This window comes from Protopterus annectens, chromosome 2.part0, assembly GCF_019279795.1.
Source record: "Protopterus annectens isolate FY-2018-M chromosome 2.part0, PAN1.0, whole genome shotgun sequence".
Taxonomy (NCBI): Eukaryota; Metazoa; Chordata; order Ceratodontiformes; family Protopteridae; genus Protopterus; species Protopterus annectens.
Window position 1 is genome coordinate 1,801,462,442 of NC_056728.1, and position 21,629 is coordinate 1,801,484,070.

Below are 21,629 nucleotides of genomic sequence, written 5' to 3' on the forward strand. Positions count from 1 at the left end.
ACAGAAATTAACTGACAGCAGAAACACTTTTCAAGGAGGATGACCATTGCTTGCTACAAAACATATGAAGTATATGCTTTCCACGCAATAATTAAACTTGGCAGAATTCCAAGCACAGACCATCTAAAAAAAAAAAAAAAATGAAAAACAAGTATCTTCACAGTTCCTTATTTTAGTTTCCCAAACAAAAGTCACTCAGTGTTTGAACACCAGCAAAAACAAAAGGGGTCTTCTGAAATCTTACTTTACTTTTGCAAATCAACAAACCAATCAAAATATTTCAGACAGGCAATATTTAGAAAACTAAAACATTTGCCTCTCTCATGTCAAAAGAAACATATTTTAGGATAATAAACCTTCACTTCGGCGTGTTAACAGTTCTTATTACTTAACAGACCACAAATGGATTGCTGTATTCAGTTCAAACCATTAACCAATGACTCAGACCCTAAAAAAAATAGACGTTAGCAAACTTCACCAAAAGAATGACAGTGAATCTAATTTGCTAAATGTTAATATCAGTGCTAACATCTTTACTATAAACAATACTATTAAGTTGCACCTTGAGCAAATAAACTATAAAGATGTTTTAAAAAAAAAAGTTCTGCACTGAACATAAAACTAGATACAACTTACTTAACTGGAATGATGAGGAATGTAGAGGCAGCTTGTAGCCATTTTACATTCTGAGTTTTGTAGGACATGATAGCTTTGTCTGGGAAGGAGAAGGGTATGAGCAGTTTCAACAGTACATACCACTCTAACGCAAAAGTGATAAGAAAAATGTCTGCAGCTCTAAACACCTTTCAGGATTTTCACTGAGACAGTACATTATCTTGGCACTCAAACTGTCTAATTGATCAGTTCAGTCAAATGTGGTACATCTTTATTAAATTATAATGCATGTCATAGGCAATCATACAGTTATATAAATGAAAACAAACCATATTGACATAATTCCAGTTACAAACATTTTACATCACAAACCATACTGACATAATTTTAGTTGCAAATATTATACATAAATTATAATCTATCCAATCATTATCAAACACAGAGCTCATTCAAATATTGCCTTCTTTTAAACCTCAGTTCCCACAATTCCCATTTTCCTATGTAATTTGCTCATACCCTTTTCTAAAGATCCCAATTCCAGTTGTTTTACTTCTGTTACTATATATTCACTACTTTTAGTACAGGTGGTTTAGACTTTGATTTTCATTTTCTAGTAAATGCTTTTTTGGCAGTCACCATAATTAGATTCAGCAAGCCTTACTATATCTAGGCAATTCCGATTCTGTATCATAGCTCAGAAAAATCATTTCCCTAGTTACACCAATTTGCTCAGCCATTATCTCCTATAAAGTTGTCTGCAGGGAATCTTTAAAGTCTGCCAATTCATTACACTCCCAGAAAAATGTTCCCAATTACCTCTTTCTTCCCCACCACACCTCCAACATTTGCTGTCTAACTGAGAAAAAATTCTCTGAAGTCTACTTTGGGTATAAAAATATCAACGTGGACAATTACAAACAAAAATCCTAACTAGATTTTGTTGCATATTTGGGAGACATACATATATATCACTTCATCCTTTCTAACCTCCTCTAATTGTTTCTTATACTTATCATGCAATATTTTATATGCTCTACTAATTATTCCTTTTTACAGCAGCTTCTGTTCTAGATTCTACTAAAAACTCTACCAGTGCTGGTCTTTCATTTAGGACTCCTCTATTTCTTTCTCTTTGCCTACACTCAGAGATCAATCACTGATAGAGAAGGCAACCTCTAACCTACAGTCCAAACACATTCTTGGCATCTTCTTACTCTATTACCTTTCTCTCTCTAGTTTAATCTGCTCCCAATACCTTGGTTCCTTTGCCAGTTTTCTCCAATAAATTCTAGCCCCCTTTTGCCTGCTGTCTGTATCCCTAACTGCAGTCATCCCCATCAGCAGAATCTCCTTTCTCCATTCCCGTGTTTGCTTAGGTCTTAGAATACTTTCTGCTACTTTATGAATATAACATTCTATTTGATTATTGTTACTCTCCTTAAAAGTTTGCATCCAAAATCCCAGTCTCAACTCGTTTCTTGAGCTTCCCCCATTTCATCATCATCACATTCCACTTTGAATTGCAGGTTTCTGTTTGTGCTATGTATAGGAGCCTTAACCGTGTAGCTCTGAAATACCTCTTCAAATCATGTAATCCCAATCTGCCTTGTTCTAATGGAAGATTCAACTTATCCCACTTGATCTTGCCATCTTACCTTCCCAGATAAAATCCTTCAGCTCTTTAGTAATTGCTATCCACAACTTCTCTTCAGTTTGATAAAAATATGCCTCACCTGTGTATAAGATTAAAAGGACTAAAAGCATTTTAACTGCTTGTATCTTATTATCCATATTCATATAACTGAGCTTCCAGTTTCCCAGTTGTTGCATTATCTTTTGCTTAGTTTCATCCCACATATCCGTAGCTGCCACACTGGAATAATTTTTAATCAATACTCCTAAAAACTTCACTTTATCATGTCCTCGTAAATATGGATATTGCTGAACCAATACGTGTGTGGATGCATAATTTTCTGCTACTGCCTTTTAGCTTCATTAATTGCGTATCCCGAAAAAGATATGAAACTGTCTCAAAATATATCAACACTGTAAGGTCCTTGTTTGGTTTTATCAGGTATAAAATAATAATATCTGCAAACAGCCAGTTTTTCTTGACTACCATACCAATTATATGACTGAATTTCTGACTCCCTTATTTTCTTTGTCAGTGGTTCTAAATACAATACAAATAAAGGGGAAAGAGGACATCCCTGCCTGGTTCCTCAGCTCAAACAGAAATCATCAGAGGAACCCTCCCATTTTAATTTTCACCTCCAATCCCTCAAATACCCTCCTAATCAGCCTTATAATTTTATCAGAATGGAAATGCTTCCATTGCCCTACTCATCAAGTCCCAGCTTACTTTGTTAAATGCTTTCTCTGCATCAAAATCCACCAACAATAGTGATATTTTCTTACATTCTACTTCCCTCTGGATCATCAATGTTCTGTTAATGTTGTTGAATGTTTGCCTCCCTCCACAAAACCACATTGATCCATATCTATCTATTTTTGGCATCACTTTTGCCATTCCTTTAGCCATTATAGGCATAAACACCTTAGAATCATGGTTTGGTATTGAAATGGGCCTATATGAAGCTGGATCTGATGTAGCTTTACCCTCTTTACATATTACAGCTACCACCACTTCTTCCAGGATGTTGGTACTTCTCTTCTTAAAATACTGTTAAACAAAACTTTCCAGATCTTTATCAGTTTTCCCTCCTAGCTTCCAAACGTCTACCGGAATACCATCTATTACTGGGGACTGGTTATACAGCACCATTTTTTTCTCATCTCCTACTATCCTGTTAGTAACTGAGTCTCATCTACCTCTAACCTTGGCATATTTAATTTTTCCATAAACATTTCAATTTGTACCCTTTCTTGATTTCCATATTTATCCGTTTTATACATACTTTCATAGAATTTCTGAAATATTTCTATTACTTCTACAGGATCTCTTCTTATATTCCTTGTTATAGGCTCCTTTAGTCTGGCAACAGCCCTTTCTACTTTTGGTTACCTAAGTCGTCGTGCTAAAAGTTTTTTGTGCTCTAGAGTCATCATCAAAAAACAGTTGCTTAACAGCAATCTTTCAAAACTCATGCATAATATCGAGGTAATCCCTCATTTTCTATTTAGCATTCTGCAGTTGCTCCCCTTCTTGTTATGTGAGGTTCCCCCTACTTTCCAATACTTAAACATTTGTCGGTCCCTCAAAATACCTATTGTTAATTCTCAACCAGATCTCCCTTTCTTTTATTTCCACCCTAAACTCCACTTTAACTTTATCCCACTCCCTAACTATATTTTTAGAAGAAATTTCTGTCTTCTCTAACAGCTCCTGAATAATTTCCATATCCCATTCCTTAAATTCCTCTTTTTTCAACTGATAGGTGAGAAAGTGCCAGCGTCTCATTTTTATTTCATTACCCTATATTTTTATTTTAGTTATTATTGGCACATGATCTGAAATAGTTATTGGGTGCGTATCAAGACCTTCAATTAAATGCACATTTTCCTGTGAAATATAAACTCTGTCTTACCTAGCAAAACAGCACAGCTGTTCTGGTCAAAGAATACAAACTACACATAAATCTACCAGAGACAGTTTCCAGCCTAGCAACATTCCAAAACAAGTTATGAAATTTGTAGACCCCATATCACTGGCACACACAGGCTACCTACACGAAAAACACAACTCAATGCAGCTAGAAGAGAAAGAATACATTAAAAAAAATAATAGTAAATTTCATAAATTGCTCCAAAGTTGCATTTTGTTAGAGGAAAATGAAAGTTATGTAGATAGATTGATGTGGCCTTTTTATCCGGTTCAACTTTTGGGTTATCGGATCTGACCTTGGAGCCTTTAGAAACTGTGGATCCAGGGGTGTGACTTCTCCCCTACCCATAATCCCTCTCTGCCTACAAAATACCTCAAGATTGAGTTTGCCTATTTGTCAATAAACAAATTTTAATTACCCATTAAATGGTGACACCTAAAATTCTACACCAGAACCTGACCTGGAGAAAAATCAGCCGAGGTTGTGTAATGACATGGTTCGGGATTAGGTACACTTAATCAAAGAGGAGCACCAGGTGAGAAATCTGGAAGGGGGATTGAGGGAAGGATGCTGAACTGCAAGAAAAGAAGACAAAGCAGACATGAAAGTTATGTACTCACCATAACTATAAATCTGTGTTGTCTATTTTCATTCTTCCTCAATGAATGGGTCTTGGATACGACCCTCAGATCTGACTCTGCCGCTTTTCACTAGATTCCAGGATTATACTCATGAGATCCTCCCATTACCCATACTGCCCCTGACCACTGCAATACCTCAGCTAGAGTTTGCTGTTACTACACTATCTTAGAAATATAAAACATTATCATATTACTGCAGAAAAAGTGAAACAGTAACAGAACAGGTGCTCAAACAGGAAAGTACAGTTTTGTACCTACCATAAATGTAGATGTTCGAGATCTGGCAAATAAAGAAGCAGGAGCTGACAACATGCTTTGCAAAACAGCTGTGGCAAAACCAGCCCCTTAACTTAGATAGATAGGAAGGTGATATAATGCTAGAAGTATGCACTGAACTCCAAGTAGCTGCTTCCAAAATATCCTAGGTGGTTCTGCTGTCTAGCCCCAACATTTGGGGAGATCCATGCAAGATTAAGCGCACCATCTGCCTAGGAGTTCTTGCTTGCCTGCATAGATCCTGAGAAGTAAGTAGGAGTTGCTTAGATCTGTACCACATGAAAAGCTTGGAGTGCATAGAGGATAAGGATACCCCTGCTAAAGTTGTTGCTTGACCACCATTAAGTTGTGTTGCTGATTAGAATTTGCCTTCATGTTGGAATGTAGACTCGCTTAAAGCCATTAATGCAAACTGGACTGCTAACATCTCCTTCATGTTGATATGTAGATGCTGTAGTCTGGCAGGCCACTTGTCTTGTATCCCACCACCAAGCGATGAGCCATGTCACTTTGTGTATACATTCTGTTCCACCACACACTGAATCTGGCGGGAGATCTAAGAATCAGTTTCTAATGACGGTTGCAATTCTCCTGGCAGTAAAGTGTTTTTACAGGCAAGGTATTGAAGGAAACACTTTTCCCAATTCTAAGTTTCAATGTTATTTGCCACTCCCATACAATTGTAGCTTCCCCTGTTGCTTGAGGACTCATAAAAACTTTGGCATAAGATTGTGAGATAGTTAATGCTTCCAGAACTTGAGATGCTTCATGCTCGGGACTGATGAGGAAATCCTGGAACTCATAAGGACTATAGACCCTTTAAAGAGTAAGTCTTTAGGAAGGCCATTAAGGCTGCTCATTTCGTAGTGCCAGAAAGCACATGTCTTGAGGGAGCTTGACTGGACTTTATTCAAGATGCTGAATTAGGTCTTTCACACAATGCCCTATAACAGCGTCCAGATGGCGTCTTCATAGATCAGCACCATATGAAGATTGTTTCTTAAGGTTCCTGAGCAGGATAGCACAGTCGAATACTATGAGCAATATGATAGAAGTCTGAAGCAGAACCAAGAGCAACTCTGAAGCAGTTCCCTAGCAAAAGAACCCATGACCTACAAGATAATGAAAAGCCCACTGAATGGTAAAAGAGATACTTCAGAGGGCAGAGCCTTATAGGCACTTGAAGGATCTTAAGATTGAGATGCTGACTTGTATTAGGGATGTTCAACCAGCGAGCTTTGTGATATTCATGTGCATGTGGTAAAAGCTCTTCAAGGAGAGAAAATTGTTGAGGGACTAGTGATCAAATCACTCTCCGTGAAGAAAATAAAATATACTGCTAGCACATATTTGGGATGCTGTAGAAGCCCTTCTGATCTTGAGCTAGGCTGAAATTGCACCCCATCTGGGCCTTTCTTTGTGTGGAGGTGGGCTGATCTAAACCATCTTGTGAACCTGGCTTCTGTTTGGAGAGGGGCAATGTATGGAAATGGAATGATATCCAAACTGCATGATCTGAAACACCCATTGAACTTATAAAATTTAAAAAGAATGAGTCTGATCTATGAAACCAGTCTTCCTCGAGAAGGCACTCCCAATCCGGAAATCTTGAAGCAGCTCATAGTCCAGAAAAGAAAAGTCTGAGAGAACGTCTCCCAGCCTGAAAGACTCAGAAGGGCTTCCTGAGCTTCTGAACCAAAAGTTCTAGGCCTGTTCTAAGTCTGGGCAGGTGCCCTACCAGTTCTAGACCTAAAAGAACCTTGAGCCCTGCAAGGATCATGGAATACAACCCTTAGCAGAATTATTAGCAGGCACATTGGTAGCTGCACCTGTGCCAAAAATCACTAAAGCTTTATCCTCTTTCCATGAAAAAACTTTTCTTTAAAACTGAACTCAAAAGAAACATCACAAACTTCTTTAAAAGAAAAACAGTTGTCATCAAACAAACTTCTTTTAACAGAGCTCCTCAAATAAATCCTCCTCTCAGCAGCATGCCTCTCTGGACTAGAAAGAGAAACAGCAGCAGTACAGCTCTGCTACTGGCACAGCATCAAACCCACATTCACTTGTTGCGACCCACTTGTTCAACACACATGAACCAAATCCAGTCCAACTTTGCACTCAATACCTTCCGCCAACGTTTTGTATTGTTTTAATTGTGTGAAAGGAGATACCTTAGATATTTTAGCATGTGGAACTATAATCATCAGCTCTCATGGAGTGAGTGAACACTTACAGCACCCCACCTATCCTGGAGTGCTGCAAAACTGTCTCTTCTTTATCAGTGGGAACACACATTTTATAAACCACCTTTAGGCTTTCTTGACTTAAACTCTGGATAGTTCTTTCCTTTAGGCCCCCTGAATACTTAAAAGCTTATATATGACTAACCCCTAAATACCTATCAGGGAGCACAGGATACTCAGGCAGGGAGTTCAGGTTCAGCAAAGCCTCTGCAAGCAAGACCACCACCAAAACACACTTTCACCACATTCAACACAGGGGGGGTGCTAAAGGGAATTATGTGGGGTTTCCTGCCATATTTAAGAATTCCACACTGGGAGGCCTTTAAATTTTAAAGTGCTCCCTCATGTGCTGCCTCATGTCTCTGAATGAAAAAGGAGGGAGGAGAAAAGGAGTGGAAGGAGAATCATCCACATCAGAATTTAAGATAGACTTTCCCAAGTGCAAGTCTTCCGCAGAATTCAGTCCTCTGAACTAACAAAAAAGACCAGGATCAAAAACTATCAAACTCACGGTTATCAGGAGCCTCTGCAACCTCTAATCATTAATCAAATCATCTCTCATCATTTTAAGCATGCATTTCTTCCTTAACATTCCCGAAATGCTAGAGGAAGCCACACTAGAAGCTGCCTTGCTACCTCTCCAAAGAAGTTCAAAGTTTTGAGGAGGGCTCTAACTACTAGGGAAGAGGAGAAGAGAGGGAAGGAAGAAGCCCCCCAGCCTGGCAGCTACCTCCTGAGAGGCACATCCTGTAACAGTAAAGTTTCTGCCTGAGACTCCATGGAAACTCCTGGCAAGAAGACTGCAGCAATGGGGAACGAAGAACATCTATGGTTCCTAACAAAAATCTTCATCAAATCACTCCCTAAGGGAAGGGAGGGGTTTGTGGAAGAATGGAAATGGACAACACAGATTCATAGGTATGGTGAGTACTTAACTTTCATACTGGATGTGGTCATTTTCATTCGTTTCTCAATGAAAGGGACAGAGTCCTCAGCTACAGTAACCCTGGGTACCCTTCACGGAAGGATGTTCTGGAGAACCTCAGAAATAAATGCAGACCTGTTTCTGCAGATGATACGCAACTTGCAATGAGCAATAAATGTAGGAGCATTAGACCAAGCGTCAGCTGCACTAATATCAATAGAAGCTCTGGCCCAATAGGCAGCTGACAAAGCCACTGACATAGCTGAATATGCTTTTCGTTGGTTTGACAAGGTTAAACCTCTTGAAAAGTAAACATGAGAAATGCAATCTGTTATCCATTTGGCTATTGTAGTTTTTGAAAACAGTTTTCCCAATTTGTTACTGGCAAAGTTAGCAAACAACTGGTCAGATTTTTTAATTTTTATTATTTTGACCTAAAAAGATAGAAACAAAGTTATCTATGTACAGCTAAAAGGTGGAGCATGTATTCTCCTTTACTGTCAAATTTAGGAAAGAAAACTGGCAAGTTGATGACTTAACTGATGATTGATTATGAGGCAACTTTGGGTAAAAAGGAATGATTAATACACAAGGTAACCCTGTATTTATGGAAAATCAAAGGCGGTTTTGAAGACAGCACTTGAAGTTCAAAAACTAGCCTCACAGAAGTTACAGCCACAAGAAAGACTGTTCGTCAAGAAAGAAATTTGAAATCTGCTGTAGCCTCCAAGAGAAAAATCTCTACATGATTATTCAAAAGATCCTTGAGATTTCCAGAACTACACCTTCTTACCAGCATCTTGATTTCTAGAAAAAGGTCTCTGTTTGGTAGAAGAATGGATTCCCATGGCAGACAAGGTCATTCCATCTTGATCACTGCAGGAAGGTGTCTCTAACAGTGGGCCCAAATAGGGAAGATCCAAAGGGAGCGTTGATGAATGACTCTTTAAAGGGTTCCACAAAGTCACACAATCCCATTCAGGTACATCTCCCAATGGTTATGCTTGAACTTGCAGGCCATGAGGAACCTTCAGCTGCATGAAAGATTAACCTCATGGCTGCATTCAATACAGCTTGTAGGGTGGCCAATCATGAAGAATAAGCTTTCACTTCCTCCGCTGACATGGACCCAGGGATACAGTTAGAGTTCCTTAATGAAGCCCCTATGTAATCTAGTGAAGTGTGCTAGGTAGTTTAGTGACCATAAGACAAAGGACATTGAGGTATAAACTCAAAGGTATCTGGTTCCTTCCATGCCCATTGGGAGACAAGCTCTTTAAGCTGATCCATCGGGAGGGGGTAACCCAAGATGAAAATGGGCAAGACCCGAAGGCTTCTAGGAACACTGTCTCCTCCTGGGAAGGGGTTTGGGAAGACCAAACATCTTTCTGGTGTAGGAGTTCTAGAAGGACTCCAAAAGAGGTGTCTTCTGGTGGAGATCTAGGGGACCCTTCCCCTTCATCAAAATCAGTGTCTTCTGTCAAAGAGTCCTGAGGGGACTTTAAGTGCCTAATTTTTCACAATCTCTTTTGGGAGACCTCCTCAGTGGAGTGCTCTGGAGAGGTATTGGAAGAGGAGGGGAGTTCCCTTACTGGCACTGCATGGAAGCTCTTAAGGGCTGGCTGTCCTGTGGCATAGGATGAAAAGACTCAGACACAGGATCTTAACAGGAATAGAATCTGAAGAGTCCAGACCTCTCTCCAGTGAGAGTGCGCCCTCTCCACCATCTCAAAGGCAGAGGATCCAGGAGAAGCAGAGGCCAATATGACCAAAGCCAAAATTCTCAGATCAGACAAACCAGGGCCCTCTCTGACCCTCTAATTTGAAGGAAGAGTCAGAGCTAAGCTGTCCAGCACAGAGGTCCTGAGGGGTAGCGACTGCTCCAAAAGCTTTGGAGTCGAAGTCATTCCCTCAGATCCAGTGCTGATGCTTTGGCTCCAAGACACTCCCAAGGGGTGTCAGAGCTGAATGGACCAGGGAAGTAGTTGGAGTCGATGATAAAAGCATCTTTGGATTAGACGGTTCAAGTCTTGGAGATCTCGGATCCGAGGACTCTGAAACAAAAGGTCGAATCAGAGAAGGAGTAATGACTGTATGTGAGGGAGGTTTAAGGATCACAGATCTGATGGAAGATGGAGCCAGTAAGACCCCTATCTGGATCTGTGTTTACGAATTTTCTCATCATTCTACTCACTTCTGATTCAGAAAGACTTTGGGAGGACCTGATTGAAGAGGAAGTGGAAGGAGGTTGAGAAGATTTTCTTGGAGTCTCCTGTAGGAAAGGAGATCTCAGTCTAGGAGACAATGGTTGTGGAGAAAAGCAGGGGCTTCACAGCAAAACAGACTTTGAAATAGCAAGCTTCTTGATCTGAGGGTTTCAGAACCAAAGTGTATGGAAACATTAGCTCGTGGCTCTGATGTTGGAGCAGACTTGGGAAACCTGACAGGAGAGCACTTTCTATCTTCTTTGGGCTTCATGGACTTAAGATTTCTGAGAGAGGGTTTGAGCCCCTGAAGTAGAAACAGCAGAAGAAGGTGCAGAAGCAGGGATAAGGCCTTTAAGTACTAGCTTGTTTCGATAATCGCTGATGGTTCTGGCATTGAGGTCAGCATAAACAGTACAAGAAGTCTCAAGATGAGAACGGCCTAAATAACAAACACTCCCTGTGGGCATCAAAGTTTGGTATCTTGTGCCCACAGGAAGTGCACTTTTTAAATCCAGTAGGCTTGTTGGCCACAATTGAGAACTAAGCCCAACGGCAAAGTCAAAGAGAAAATTAAAAAGAAAGATTTTTTTTTTTTATTTATACTAGTACAGAAAAGTTATACCAACAACAGTAATAATTATAATAATAACAACACTTTACAAAGAAGGTAAAGGAAAGAAAAGGTAAAATACCAGCAATTCTAAGAAAGAATACTAAAGGATGTTGAAGAAAGACAAATTAGACTGGCCAGTAAAAAGAAAGTATTATAAAAGGTTATAAACAAGAAAGAAAGTTGAAGTCTAAAGTTTTCACTCACTATCCCAAGAAAAATCATGATGTTGAGCTCGAGAAACTGCAATCCTGACTAAATCGTTAGAGCTGCAAATGAAATATGAGGTAGTGCAGTGGTCAGGGGCATTATGGGTAACAGAAAGAGCTCAAGAGTTGGATCCTAGAATCTAGAGAAAACCAGCCAAGTCAGATCAGAGGGACAGATCTCAGACCTATTCACTGAGGAACTAATGAAAATGACATCAGATCTATCATTATGGCAAGTACATAACTTTCATATCAGATGTCTTTTTTTGTCTGATTCAGCCTTTGGGACAGATTCCTTAGCTGTCGCAAAACCCTGGGAAATATCGAGGTAAGATATTCTTGCAAATGGTGGAGGCAAAAGATGTACAGGATCTTGACTGTACATCCAGCCTGTAACGTCATATGAATGTGTGAACCGTGGACCAAGTTGCTGCAGCACAACTTCTATCTATAGGAACTCTATGCATAAAGCAGTGGTGCATCAGTTATAGCATTGTCTCCTCACAGCAAGAGGTTCTCCACTTTGATTCTCAGCTGGGGTGCCTTCTGTGCAGAGTCTGCATATCCTCCCTGTGTTCGCGTGGGTTCTCTCCAGGTGCTCTAGTTTCTGCCCACATCCCAAAGACATGCATTAGATGGACTGGACACTCTAAACTGGCCGTAGGTGCGAGTGAGTGGCATGGATGAACTACAGCAGCAGGGATAGCCACCCGGTGGTGTAAATCTTGGCTAGAGATGATTGTCATTGTTGAAAGTGACACCCTGACCCCATGTGCAAATGGGAAAAGGGATTGAGGATGGACGGTTGGAACATTTGCCTCAGTAAGGCTCCACAATGATTGAACGGACTGTGAAGATGAAGTCACTGAAGGTGGTCTCGATGAACGTCTTTTCAGAAGGAAAGATGAATGGAGCTAAGGACTGACTGGTTCCAGCAAGAATGAGGAGGAGACATCTGTGATCGGATCTAAGGAGGAGTTAGATCCATATGTCTAAGAATTTTGGGTGCTGGACCCAAGGGTTCTGACTGGACCAGAGACCGTTTCCTGGTCTTGTCTGATCTCTTTTCTCTCTCTCTTTTTCCTAGTCTTGTCTGACTCCTTTTCTCCCTTTTTCCTTAGGTTTCTCATTTTTGTCTAGGTTTTTCTCACATTTTAGCTGGGAACACAATGAGTATAAATGGAATTAGAAGCCTGGGTATATAGAACTGTAAGTGCAGGGATAAGACCATTTAAGACTAATTGGTCTCTATGATCCTGAAGGGCCCTAGTACCAAGAGAGATACCCCACCTCATATTCAACATCAAGATGAGCGGTCTCCGAGCAATAGACAAAAAGGGAGTGCAGGTCCTGTGGTGGAATCTTGTAGTCTTAGGCTGTACACTTTTTAAATCAATGAACCTTATCTATTATCTAGAGACAAGGTCTATATTAATTCACTGAAGGTTCACGTCAGCAAAACTTTCTTGATCGAACCCTAACCAGTGAACATTCATTTCAGCGAACATTCATATACAAAAAACATTTACGTAGGAAAAGGAAGCACTGGGCCAGCAGCACAAATTTGCCCTTTTTTCCACTGTAGTGTAATCTCGGAGTTGGCATATATAGTTGGGGGGTGTGGACAGAGAAACCACCCACTTTGGTGGGTTTTACATACTGTGGTGTCTGTTCCAGTCTTGTTTTGGCCAAGTGCTTAGTTTCCCTGTTTACATTTTTTTCGATGAGAATGTTTGCTGAAATTAATGTTTGATAACAAAAGGTTAGCTAAACTGAACCTTTGATGAATTAATACAGACACGGAGAGGCATGCTATAGACAAAATACCACACTGTCCTGTCACAAAATAAAAAAAAATAATCACCATATACTAGCAAGCTGTATATAAATCAAGAAATTATGCAGAAGTAGTGGCTTTTAAGTTAGAAGATTTAAGGTACTGAAAGAAGCACTAGAAAAACAAAGACGTACCTTTTATTTTTAAATAATGTATATAAATATTACGGTGGTGGTGAAAGATGGAAAGAAACTACTGGAGATGGTACTGAGACAAAATGCTAATGACTTTGCTAAAAATATGTGTCAGAGCCCTTGAAAACTTGTCCTCCTTGATCGGGTAGCAAATGAGATCAGAGTTTTTTTGAAGGAAAAGAGGGATTATGGTTAGGGAGGAGTCACAGCCTTGGATCCACATCATCTAAAGATACCATGGTCAGATATGATAACCCAAAGGTTGAATTGCACGAAAAAGACAACACGCTGGAACTAAATTTTATTCCTGTTTATCAGTAAAACTAATTGTCATTACCAGTAAGGGTCGCACACAAATTAAGCTAGCAAAAAAAAACATGGATAAGCAACACAATAGCAACACTGTTCTCTTCTGCTAATTTTTAAGCAAACACAAAGAACAGCAGTGCAGTACTTCATTTTTGTTATCAAATTCATTGGCAAGACCGGTACAATACACAACTGTAAGCAACTATGTGGACAGCACTACAGCAACACTTAGGGGCAAATAAAGTGGTAAAGCAAATGGAGAACACTACAGCACAATTCAATACAAGCCATCAGGTCTGACAGATGGAAATGCATGCATGGCACTTATCCATCACTGCCAGTCCTATCAGCTAAATGTATTCAAGCAATATAAATCCAGAGGCCACTAAGGGAAGACAAAAGCAATAATAATGCTGAAAACAAAAACAAGCGTATTAAAACACAGCCACCTGACGTCAGTTTAAATTGAAGCCTCTGCTGTCACAGAGTTTGGATGACACAGTGGTGCAGAGCTTTGTGGTACTAACTTAAAAACAGTGACAGGAAAAAAATCAGGAACCAGTACTGGGGAGAAAGACAATCCTACAGAAAACGCATACACACCACAAAGGACTTTCTCTGCCTCATCTGCTGCTTAATGAACAGGCTCCATTTCCCTCAAAATAATGAGCAGGTTAAGTGGGCACTGAAAATATAAATAAATGAAATATGACCATGAAATGCTTAACTAAATGCTATAACTGCTGGTTGATTGCTGGCTTACTAAATGAGGATTGAAGGGAACCCATATGAAAATATACAAAATGCTAATTATGGAGGTAAGCCTCCCCCATCAATATATTATACGATCAAAGGTTGACGCCACCAAAAAATATAAATATTTTTAAATACAGAATGAGTTTGTGTGACAATGACTAAATTAAAAAATAAATGGGGTTAAGTAAATATGTCAACTACTCCCTTCTCAAACTTATGTGGATGAAACTGAATCTTTACTCATATTAACATTCCAATGGACAATAGGATAATGGAAAGTGTGTCATGTTAAAATGACATGCTTTAATCAGCTAAGCACTGTCTACATCCTGACCTCCTCTGTGGCACTGTCTACATCCTGACCTCCTCTGTAACCCAAGTAGCAGTGCAGTATTTACAATCCTGAATGAATTATTCATATTACAGAACAGATCATCTTCAACATGGAGTATAACCAAAATAAAAAGGCAACCCATTAAACTGATTCTTGTGTATGCTAACGCATTTACAAAGGAAAACAATTTTTAAGACAACCTGTCAAAATCCCACCCTAATGTATGAAAACTTCTCTTAATTTGTTTTAATTAATTTTTTGCCATCATCTTGCCTCACCCAGCAACAGTAACCATTAACTTTTGCTGCCACCCTTCCTGCTGCACGAAGCAAACATGTCACCAAAGTGAAAGAAAAGGAAGTAAAAAGGTGAAAGGGTTAATCCAGATCCCACTCCACTTGGGGGAAAGCAGGAAAAGTAAATGCAAAATGTAATAAACTACCAGGAAGCATTTGAAAAAATGCTATCAGTGACATTTTGAAGGTTTAGCTGCTCAATACAGTGCTGATTCAGTTAAACAAGCAGAATGCATCCGTAAAGGGAAGCATTTTGATTTGAAAACAATAATGCCAGACTTATTCAGTGTCATTAAGTCATGGAACTTCAGTTTTACAAACAAATTGAAGCCTCCTTAAAATTCCTTTGGATAAATACTTTGAACTGTTTCTGTAATGAGACAGTTACATGAAAGTTCAGCACTTTATGACTGCAAGAAGGTGGTCAATTTTCAGTAACCTTTAGGAATGATACCACATGCATTAGTACAGTTTTATTTTATTTATTTTATTTTACATTTGTTGACTGGGAATGTCCGAGTGGAGCATAGTCCACTTTTAGCACAGGCCCGGTGAGAAAAGCTCCAGGATAAGCAATACAGATAAAAATAATGATAAAAAATACACAAATAAAGCTAACAATAGTTACAAATTCATTGGGATAGAGTACAGAAATGAGTATACAGGTTCATAATAGCCTAGAGTTATATTTCAGCTAAAAATTCCTTTGGAAGAGGTAGGAGACTCTTAACAGTTGCTGGTAAAGAAGTAAATAACATTCCAATGAGTAGCTTAGCCAGGTTTATCAATGACATTGCCAATTATATTCCAGGTGTTCTTTAATTGCAGTTTTAAACTGGGCTAGGGAGGGGAGCAGGGTTATTTCAGAAGGTAGTGGATTCCAGATTCGACCTATCGCGTTTGCGAAAAGGGCAATACCAGCAGCATTGTTCATTTTAGTAGTCTGAATTTGCAGCTTGGTTTGTTATGGGGGAGGATGAAATTACTAAGGGCTGGCATATTTTCAGGTTTGTGGAGAATAGTCATGATCAGGGTATTACATTGAATAAGATTAGATAGTTCCAGCCATCCAAGCTGTTTAAGGTTAATGCAGTGGTGGGTTCTAAAAGGCAAGCCTGTTACAAACCTGGCAATGTGATTGTAACAAGTTGTAAGTTTGTTAAGATTAGTTTTATTACGATTAATGAGAAGGGGGGATGCATATAAGAGCTTTGAAAGGAGGTGTGATTGGGCTATGGCCACCTTGGCTGTTGGAGTGAGGAAGGCTTTGATTCTATACAGTGGCCCAATTTTCCTATTGATATTCTTGATGGTTTGATTTACATGGTGGTCAAATTTTAAGTTATCAATAATGACGCCCAGCAATTTTGTGTGAGGCTCAGGGGAGATATGTGTCCCATCTTTTGCATTTATGGTAAAGGTGAAGGGTACAGACTTTTGGGTAGGTGGAAAAAGGAGTAATTTATTTTTTGGGGATTAAGTAAAACCCGACGGTTGGACAGCCAATTTTCTATGGTAGTAAATGTAGTCTGGGTATCAGTCTCTAACTCAGTGGGAGTAGTAGCAGAGCAGATCAAGGTGGAGTCGTCAGGGTATTGGATACAGCTGACATTATGAATGACAGTGGGCAAATCATTAATAAAGATTGAGAACAGTAGTGGACCTAATATGGACCCTTGAGGTACTCCAAGGGTGTTTGGTAGTAGTTTGGAAAGCTTATATTGCCAGAGGATGGCCTGTTGTTCTCTCTTTTAGATAGGATGAGAACCAGAGGAGGGCATTAGAGTCTAGGCAAAAAGTTTGCAGGGTACGAATAAGAAGTTGGTGATCAACCATATCAAATGCCTTAGAAAGATCAAAAAAGAGGGCAGATGATGTTCGGTTGTTGCGGTTCTTGTTTATGGTGTTGGTAAATGTCATTAGGGCTGAGGTGGTACTATGATGAGGGCGGAAACCATGCTGGGTATTAGACATTAGGTGATTCTGAATAAGACATTGCATGAATTGTTTATGAATACATTTCTCCATAATCTTAGCCAGAGGGGAGTGTATAGCTATGGGTGTATAGTTAGAGTATTCAGTAGAGGAACCACATTTATGTAAGGGAATTACATAGGATGTTTTCCAGATGGTAGGAATACAGGCTTCTGATATAGTGCGGTTGATTAGAATGGAAATTGGGTAGGCAATGGTATAAGCAGAGATTTGAAGGAACTCAGCTGGGAGTTGGTCAGTGGCAAGTGTGGAGAGTTTTAATTTTTTTGGCAGACTACGGATAAAAGATGTAGAGATAGGCTTAAAGTTGAATGAGAGTTGACTATCAGAGGTGGGGATATTAGTATTGGGGGGCTAGGAGGTAAATGGGTGGCTAGTGCTTGAATTGTTTCTGTAAAGAAATGGTTGAAACTATCTGCCACCTCCTCTGGGGTTCTACCAGTAGTGGCAGCGGGAGTAGGTGTGGATGTTTTGCCTGGATGTAGTAACTTGTTCAGCCCAGCCCAAAACTTTTGAGGATTTTTCTGTCTGTCTGTAACCTGCAATAGTACTGTTTTTTATCAAGTAGGATAAGTCTTTTGGTTTCATTCCTAGCGTGCCTATATATATTATGATCATGGGGATCTTTAGTGAGGCGCCAAATGGCCCAAAGTTTATTTCTGTAGGCTATTTTTAGTCTGGACTCCTTAGAAAGCCAAGAGAACCATTGGTTCTCTTTAGGCGATCAGGTGCATGTAGATCTAGAATTTCAAGGAATTTATTGTTAAAATAGTTGACTAGGGGGAGGTACTTAAGCTTAGTCCAGTTGCAGGAGTTAAGTTCCAGTTGAAATTTGTCAGGGGCAAAGTTACTTTTGCTTCTAACTTTCCTGAGTAAAGGTTGTTGTGGGGTAGTGGCTTTGTGTTTAATTATGTAAGTGAGGAGGTGGTCACTTAGATCCTCAGGGAGGGTGCCTGCAGTGTACATTTGGGGGTTACTGTTTACGAGTATCCAGTCTAATATAGTACCTTTTTGGGGGGGTTTACCCAGTCTGGTTGGGGTGACTATGGTTTGATTAAATGCATGCAGGTTTATGTGGGTGGAGGGGGATTCAGAGGAGCAAGAGGCCCAGTCAATATTGAAGTCGCCTAGGACAAGTGTTTCCTGAGGGAAATGAGAGAATAGCTAGTGAAGGGTGTCCTCAAGTGTGGCAACATTGTTACTGGGGGAATGTAAATACAGATTATAATAATACTCCTATTTTTGTTAAGTTGCAATTGAGTGGCTAGTATTTCAGAGCTGTTGGTTTGTGGTGGTTGTATAGGTTCCATTGTCACAGTGAGCTCAGATTTGTAGAATACGGCTACCCTCCTCCCTTTCCTAGACACACGATCCAGCCTGTGTATGTTATAACCAGGTGGTAAGATTTCACTGTCTATAGTGGAGGGTTTTAGTCAGGTCTCAGTTAAACATAGTATGTCAGGAGAATAGACAGTTAGGAGGGCATGCAGTTCATGAGGGAGTTTGATGGTCTGGTGATAATTTTGTGATTCAGGTGAGAGGTAGATGGATGTGAGTAGGGGGAAGTAGGGCCTGGGTTAGGGTGAATATCTCCACTGAGTAACAGTTTAAGACTATACTCAGCAAGGAGTCTCTTGAGTTTATTTAACAGTTTGCAGTATAGTTTGGCATTGGTACAAATGTGATGGGAGTTATGGTCTTGCACTAGTGGTAATGATGAAATGGTGTGCCCATGGCTCAAGGTGTGACTAAAGTTGGGTAGCTTTTCATCTAATGGTGAGGTTTGGCCTATAGTGGGCTGATACCCAGTAAGCTGTTGATTCTCATACAAAGTAGGAGCATAGGGTACAAGGAGAAAGGGTAGTAGAGAGTAGTATAACATTGTGATGGAGAAGGTTAGGTGGTTGCAACAGTCTTGTGAGAGAGCAGGGGATATAAGGCGGATGCTTTCAAATGTAAGGTGAGGAGCAAAAGAAGAAGATTGGATGATTTGTAAGTAGGAAGTGGGGTGGGTGGAGTAGGATTGATAGGAGATAGTTGATAGGATGTTTGGGCAGGTGGGAGGGGGTAAGACGGATTGTTTGATAGGTTATACAAAAATAGGGGTGTGACTATATGCCTAGGTACTGGGGGCGGGTGAGAATTGGGGGCAGGGAGGAGCACGAAGCAAGCCCAGAGTGAGGGCGAGCAGAGCGGGGCTATTCCAGGTAAGACTAATTAAGCAGTATAAGGTTTGATCTCCCCAAAAGTCACAACTCCTCAAAAAGTTACAGGTATACCTAATACAGAAGTCCAATTGTTGATTTTATTTTCCTTCACTGTACCCAGAGTTGGATTTACCGTGCTATGGACCCAGTTCAGGAGTTAGTTCAGGTAAAGGGTCAATTGCAAATAATTTTAAACTGAATATTTAAGTGTGAACTATATTAATTTATTAACCTGACAGTTTTAGTTCACAGAATCTAATCACGTGAAATCCGCTCTGGTCAGGGCTGTCTTCTGCAGACAGTTGTGTCTTTAGCATAGAAGACAGCAAGGGAAGTTACTCATGTATATTGCCTTCAGTTAGTGAGCCAGGGAGGGGTAAACCTGGAGAGTACAGATGCATACACTGTGTTATTCACAAAACACACTGCTAACTAGTAGAATGAAGCATACACCAATATTCAAGCAACAGTAGTTATATTAAGAATCATTGAACTAAGCAATTATCCACCAACTGCGCAGCATATTAAACTTTCCAAGGCTGCCTGGCACTCTCCACCTTCCCATCTTTTCTCTCACTTTCTAGTTCTTCTGTATACAGCAATGACATAAGGGATGAAGACAAAACACAAAGGAAAGAAGGCAGAGTTCCTCGTCAAAAAAACCTTAGGTTAAGCATGGAAGGTGGGCATGTTGTTACAGAAGATGAACCTTCTTTGTTGCTACCTGATAAGAGAAGATGATTCATCTTTGGTATCTTTTAGAGCAGTTACTAGCTTATCTGATTGGAAACATACTGTAGACAACAGCAGCCCTGTAAGAACACCAGCATCTAGAAATAATACCCAGCTTATAATGCCTTGCAAAAGTGTTCAGAGAAGACCAAACTGTAGCTGCAAAGATGATATATGAAACAGCATTATGAAAAAAGGCAGCTGAAATAGCTGCAGCTCAAATTTAATGTGCCTTGGGAGCTTACAGAAAGGGGCTTCCCATACTTATTGTGAAATAATTCAATACAATTGGCTAAATGAAAAGCTTTTACTTTATTGTGCTTGGATTTAACAAAGCAAATTAACAAGAATTACATAATACCATATCCATAAAACACGGTCTATAAACAATTATAATTACTCCCGATAAAAAAAGCAAATACATTAACAGAAAGGCACAGATCTGACTAGGTTGTGTTTTTTGGCATTAACGACACATTAGTTTTAAAGCACCACCTTCTCCTTATGAGAAATTAAGCAAGGGGATTTGAAAGAGCTTACAAGTTAAAGATTCACTTAGCTAAGGTGACTGCTACTAGGAAGAGTTTTGTTCCAAAACAGGTTCAAAGGGTGGAACAGTAAACTTCTCAAGCATAAAATAAACGACTCTCTCATTTCTAACCCAAGTGCTGGGACACAAGGTGCTATTCAAAAATGTCTTACAAACAACATTAACAGAGGAAAGGTAAGAAGAATTCAGACAAGAAAGATTAAAGATGATTGCCAAGTGGAGTATCCCACCAGCATCAAAAACTTCATATGCTCATAGTTATATACTAGGCTAACGACCACCTGGGCCTTTATGAGCCTAGCCATGCAACCCAACCCAAATGTTACTCTATATACTATGGGCGCTTATTGTGAGGGGATATGTCAGGAAGTTTCTAGAGGTTATGTAGGAGGAGTGCTAGTTTAGGTATTACTGTCTGCCTCAGTTTATCAGAGGCATAGGGGTCAGACCTGTGGTGAATTTCTGATTTCCCATCCACTGGTCAAGGTTATACTTAAACAGGGTTAGGGATGGACTCTGCATCACATGGATGGGGATCCGCTGAGTCATATCTGTCTCACCAACATGTCTTATTTATGATGCAAGCAAAATTTAAATCTTTGGATCTAGTGGTTCTGATGCTGTTCATTTTGCGGATGTGTAAAAGGTCTATCAGAGCTGGATCAGTGGATGCCTTGTATGCCAGGTATATTTCGCCCCTCATTAACCTCTAGAAGACAAGAGTATAGAAATAGGGCTTTAAGGTGCAATGTGTTTACACTCTGGATTCTCCTGGTAAGTAACCTTTGTGGGCATTCCAACTATTGCATATGCCTGGTCAAGTACATACTGAAGGGGGCATTATGCTCAATGATGAGTCTGATAAGGGCCGAATAAAGTGACACTACGATTTCCTTGGACCTGGATACCATGCCGTTCCTTATAAGTTGGGTGACATAGAATGACTTTCTTACTACCTTGGCCACATGTTGGTCAAAGGCTGGATAACTGTCTATGTATGTTCCCAGATCCCTGACTACTGGGTCAACTCTTAGGGATGTCTTACTGATGGGAGTTATTAGCCTAGGTGGCAGTTTTCCCAAAAAGGCACTATAACACATTTCATGGAAATGGGTTTTAGTCCTTGGTTTGCTACCAGTCATTTGTCTGTGTTAGATCCTCTTGTAAGATGTTTGCATCACGGG

At 39.9% G+C, this 21,629-nt stretch overlaps 1 protein-coding gene across 1 annotated transcript in view; it reads right to left on the reverse strand.

Annotated features, from left to right (window-relative positions):
• NECAP2 (NECAP endocytosis associated 2) overlaps positions 1-21,629 on the reverse strand; it is a 1,246,850-nt gene that overhangs the window by 975,820 nt on the left and 249,401 nt on the right. The gene's annotated exons all lie outside the window — the stretch shown is intronic.